Here is a 5,581-nt window from a genome sequence, read left to right as displayed (position 1 = left end):
CATCTAACTCCCATCAAGTTGATATTGAAAAGTACTAATATCGAAAGAACACTTGCTACGTAAAAAAAACGCACACTAAAAAAAGGTGACATGAAAAATGAAAGAAAATATTGTCATTGAAAAAGCACATCAGAATAAACAAAAACACATCTTTTCAGTGCCCAAAGTTAATTTTAATACAAGTGCTTCTAATGCAAATGTTCTGTTATTCAGTTTATTTATTTATTTAATCAATGCCGATTTTGTTATTTTCAATGCCAAACTTAAAGTCTCTGTTTTAGCTCCTTAGCCACCTATTGTATCAAGTTATGAATGTATGAAAGTTAATGCACAATTCGACTGAGGCTCTGTCGGTGTCATTTTAGATGTGCTTGCTAATGTAACCACTAGAATAGGTATTGTTGTGACTTCACGGAGTCATAGGGGGAGTGTCTTTACCGCAACAAGACCAGGAAGTTTACCTGTAAAATTGCATAGGTTTCTCACGGATTTAAAGCTGGCCACCTGGTTTGAAGAAGTTGGGATATTCTATTCTTCTGGTAAAGAATTTTTTTTATATAACAACGTTATGTTGTTGTATCGACTGACAGCATAGTATGGCAATTGGCCCATTTGTGGTGTGCATGAAATGGGCGAACTCGGTTATGAGTTAGGCTAGTTTGTCTGACGTTATATTGCTTAATGTTTACACATCTTACTTACTCCTTTACCCTTGAGTGATACTATTAGTAAAGACACAGTGTTATTTCATTTGATCGTATTTCTTTCTTCTGAATCTGACTGATTGTGATTATTTCTGTGCAGAACAATGGCTGTTTTCACGAACTGCGTCGTGGTTTTAGAACTGAAGAATTTGCCTTTCAAGGAGAAGCAGAAAGTCCGTTTGGCCGTTACAGACAACGGGGGCAGCCTGTCCTATGTGGTCAACAAGCAGGTCCGGTCTTTTTCTGTGGCCATACAAACAAAACGGTTGTGTAACGTGTTAACCCCCGTCATAACATGGACATAAACATATCATAACTTGGACATAAACAAGTAGAACCTTTATCGTGGCTTGTGCCATACAGGCATACTGTCTTCATCATGATTAGTTATTGTTGTGAAACTTCTCATGTGTAGGATGCCAAATCAGCCAATGATGCACGCTGTTAGGTGATCGAAACTTCTTGCAATGACAGTTATTAGTAATGAGCATTGTCATTACTGGAAATAATATGGCTAATACAGACTACAGACCCTTGTTGTATGTTTATACTTCTGTTGTTGTTTTGACAACAGTGTAAAGTCTAACTGTAAAAAAAAGTGAATGTCTTATCTATCTGTCTGTAATTTTCCTGTCTGTCTGCACATCTGTCTCTCTCTCCTATCTCTTACCTTACAGTGTAGTTTCATAGTGGTGAGCAGCCTGGGGAATCTGAGCAGCAACCGGCAGCAGAGTGCTCAGAAGCACCAGGTCCCTGTGGTGGGCCTGGGGTACGTGCAGGCCTGCCTGGAGAAGAAGGCCCTCCTACCTGCCGTAGAGCATGTCCTGGTCCCTGTGACCCCCACACCCTACCCAGCACCCTCCATCCAACCAGGTATGCCACAGTCAGGCTTAAACTCTCTTTGCAGTGCACAGTGTATGAACAGTCAGGCTTAAACTCTCTTTGCAGTGCACAGTGTATGAACAGTCAGGCTTAAACTCTCTTTGCAGTGCGTATGAACAGTCAGGCTTAAACTCTCTTTGCAGTGCGTGCTGTATGAGCAGTCAGGCTTAAACTCTCTTTGCAGTGCACTGTATGAACAGTCAGGCTTAAACTCTCTTTGCAGTGCGTGCTGTATGAGCAGTCAGGCTTAAACTCTCTTTGCAGTGCACACTGTATGAACAGTCAGGCTTAAACTCTCTTTGCAGTGCACAGTGTATGAACAGTCAGGCTTAAACTCTCTTTGCAGTGCACACTGTATGAACAGTCAGGCTTAAACTCTCTTTGCAGTGCACACTGTATGAACAGTCAGGCTTAAACTCTCTTTGCAGTGCGTGCTGTATGAACAGTCAGGCTTAAACTCTCTTTGCAGTGCGTGCTGTATGCCATAGCCAGGCATCGCTCTTCGCTTAAACTCTCTTTGCAGTGCACACTGTATGAGCAGTCAGGCTTAAACTCTCTTTGCAGTGCACACTGTATGAGCAGTCAGGCTTAAACTCTCTTTGCAGTGCTCACTGTAAAGGCTTGGCAGGGCCAGAGAATGGAGGGATTGTTTTCTAAAAGCCCTTTGTTTAGGGGGAAGTCTTTGTATTGCCAGTAAGCTGCCTGGGGGATGTGGTCGACTTGAAACGGACAGCTTGGTCACATTTCAATTCCATTTTATAGAAATCATGTAGATCAGGTCATAGATACAAGGCAGAAAATCACAAAGGCCTTTACCAAGAGGAATGATCTTATGGTTCATCTCTGGTTCTGGGTGTGAAGTATGCATATTTACAAGGTTAACTGGCTCTCTTTTGCCTTGTTCATGACTTGAGCTCGTTTGGCTCGACTCCATAACTGCACCCAATCTGAATCCACTGGAATATTTCCTGGCTACAATGAATGCAGTTGCTGTGGGATGGCAGCTTGCAGTACCAGGAAAGAAAAGTCATATAATAACATATTATAAAGATAAACAACAACCAGTAATGTCTCTCACTCATCTCTCTGAGAGACATAATATGCCTTCTCTCTCCTGTCTGTGCAAGTCACACTGCAGTTTAATATAGGGCTGAAAGACCATGCCAAGATCATGCTAAGACCATGCCAAGATCATGCTGAGACCATGCCAAGATCATGCTAAGACCATGCAACCTCTGTAGTTGTAGAAGATCTAGACTAAGACATTGCTATTACGCAACTCTTATCATCTTAACCCACATACTCTCCCTGTCACTCCCCTCCTGGCTTCTATCTGCACAGATACTGGGCATTCCTTGTGCATTGTGTTTGCACTCTGGCAGCCTGTTTATAAGAGGCTGTGACTGCTTTCTGTCACTGATTAATGTTTGCTGACAAAAGAACACAGTTTGAAGTAGTGACGATTGGGTTCACCAAGGGGGTGTGAGGGCCATGTGAGTGAGTGTGTTTGCTGACTTGCTGCTTACACTTTCTCTCAGGTGATTTCATTCACGCTTTCTGGATGGAAGTCATTTTTTTGTGTTCAGATGCATGATTTATGTGTGTGTGTGTGTGTGTGTGTGTGTGTGTGAGAGATAGAGAGAATTATTTTTACATTACATTTTTACATTATGACGTCACAGTTGTTATGTTCTGTCGGTAGTGAGACAGCTGACTTCTCAGGAGAAGTTCAAAGTTCAAGATCCACCCAAGAGTGAAAGAGTGGAAAATCAGGTCAAAATGACTCCAACTATGTCTACAACCATCGGTGAGTGCTGCCTGCATCTTTTGTCACGTTAAAGACAGGATGGAATTGGGAGATTCAGCAGCTGGATTTCTTATTAGAGAATTTGGAATGGATTGTCCCTAATGTAATGTTAAAAAAAGAGAACAAATGGTCAGAAAATTATTTTCTTATTGACATAAAAGGTCCCCATAGAAACTCAGCTGGTCCCAGCTTCCCCTCAGTGTGCGTTTGCAGTGCAGTGTTGGTGTTTGTTTCTCTACCTGTACTGAACACTTCCTCCGTGTAGGATCTACACTGAACATGACAAAGGCCTCCCCACGTATCCCTCACACTTCCAGGTGGCCAAGTACTCTGTTTATGCTTTGCCTACGGTGAGTGATGGTGCTCCGACAGTAGAGTTTGATCAATCAGACAGGCGCTTCAGGTTATTACTGTTTGTGCCATGTGGTGTGTGAACTCATATTTGTGTTTCTGTCTCCCTATGTTTACGTTGGTGTGTGTGTGTGTGTGTGTGTGTTCTAGGATGTGCCCAGCAGTTGGTGTGTGCTGGAACTCCAGAGTGCTAGAGGGGAGGAAGGCCAGGTTTTCCGGGTTGTGCGCTCCATGAAACAGGTCAGGTCAAAGGTCACCACTGACCATCATCCCTGTCCTCAAATCAGTGTTTACTCTTTGGGTTGTGGACATGCTGTAACTAATAGCCAAAGTTGAACTAAATGATGTTATCCACTGATATATTAAATGTAGCTTATATTGGAATCTGTTCATATTCATTCATTGTCTGACTGTCTGTCTGTCTGTCTGTCTGTCTGTCTGTCTGTCTGTCTGTCTGTCTGTCTGTCTGTATGTCTGTCTGCCTGTCTGTCTGTCTGATTGTCTGTCTGTCTGATTGTCTGTCTGTCTGTCTGCCTGCTTGCCTGCCTGCCTGCCTGCCTGCCTGCCTGCCTGCCTGCCTGCCTGCCTGCCTGCCTGCCTGCCTGCCTGATTGTCTGTCTGTCTGTCTGTCCCCAGAGGACATTGGTGCGAGACCAGCTGGTGTTCTGCTGCTGCTCTGAGGATGCCCTGGAGGTGTACATGCAGTTGCAGGACCGGCTCAGAGCCGCCCACTTCCAGCTGAAGAAGGGCCCGCCCCCCCAGCATGAGTGCCTGGGCTCTCTCAGCCTGAAGCAGGTGAGTAACCCCCCCCCCCCCTTCACTGGTCCCCCTTCTGAGGGGAGGTTGGGGCAGGTGGGGTGTGTGGCCATGTGGATGTACCGGTTCAGTCACATTTATGTATGTAGCACAACCAGTTTGAGTTTGAAGAAAGCATTTCATTGGTTTCACACCTGTTTGTCACAGGAAATTGTTGATGATTTTGTCCCCTCATCATTCATCAACAATTCAATTCAATTGTATTTATAGAGCGCCAAACAATAAAATTGTCTCTATCTCTATTAGGGCTGAACGATTAAATGCATTTGCGATTAAATTGCAATATGGTAAAACGCGATTTTCTAACCGCAACGTCCGCGATTACAACGTGGTCTAAAAAATAAAAAAAATAAATAAACAATAATATTTTTTTCCTTAAGATGGTACATTTTGTAGCCTGGAAGCCAGACGAACTTAGCTACGCCCACAAAATCTTAGGTCGTGAAGTTCGGTCTGGTGTCGCTCCGTTGGGAGAAACTATCTCCTCACAAAAATCTGTGAGGAGATAGATAGACCAATCAAATTGTCAGGGCGGGCTTTATACGATGATGGACAGATGATCAACCCTAACGTAATCAACCACGTCACCAAAGAGCTTTTGGGGTGAATTCGTTTTCAACAAACATGGCTGCCGTTGGAGAGCTGAAATGTGGAAATTCAAGTCTGTTTTAGAAGACATTGACAGCACATTCATTTTGAAAGAGGAACAGAGAAACGCGATCAAGGCATTTGTCGATCGAAAAGATGTTTTTGCCGTCCTTCCTACGGGATCCGGTAAAAGTTTAATGTATCAGCTGGCCCCATGGTCTACGTTATGGTCATACTACGTTGCTCTGATTGGTTCTAGATATATCCAATTGAGCGAAGAGGCATTTTTTTTCCTGATTCGGTTGAAACACGCCCCATGATTACAGCCCAACGGAGCGGTATCAGACTCATATTCTGTCTAGAATTATGAGTATGACATCGTCAGGCTATACATTTTGCACACAGTGTTTAAAAAGTGCATGCCTTGTGTTTA

General features: G+C 43.5%; 1 pseudogene; it reads left to right on the top strand.

Moving 5' to 3' along the window:
• The first annotated feature begins 430 nt into the window (after nucleotides 1-430).
• On the top strand, nucleotides 431-4,812 carry LOC105891483 (annotated as a pseudogene).
• The last annotated feature ends 769 nt before the right edge of the window (nucleotides 4,813-5,581 follow it).

Source organism: Clupea harengus, chromosome 2 (assembly GCF_900700415.2).
Source record: "Clupea harengus chromosome 2, Ch_v2.0.2, whole genome shotgun sequence".
NCBI lineage: Eukaryota > Metazoa > Chordata > Actinopteri > Clupeiformes > Clupeidae > Clupea > Clupea harengus.
This window is presented reverse-complemented; position numbering and strand designations above follow the sequence as displayed.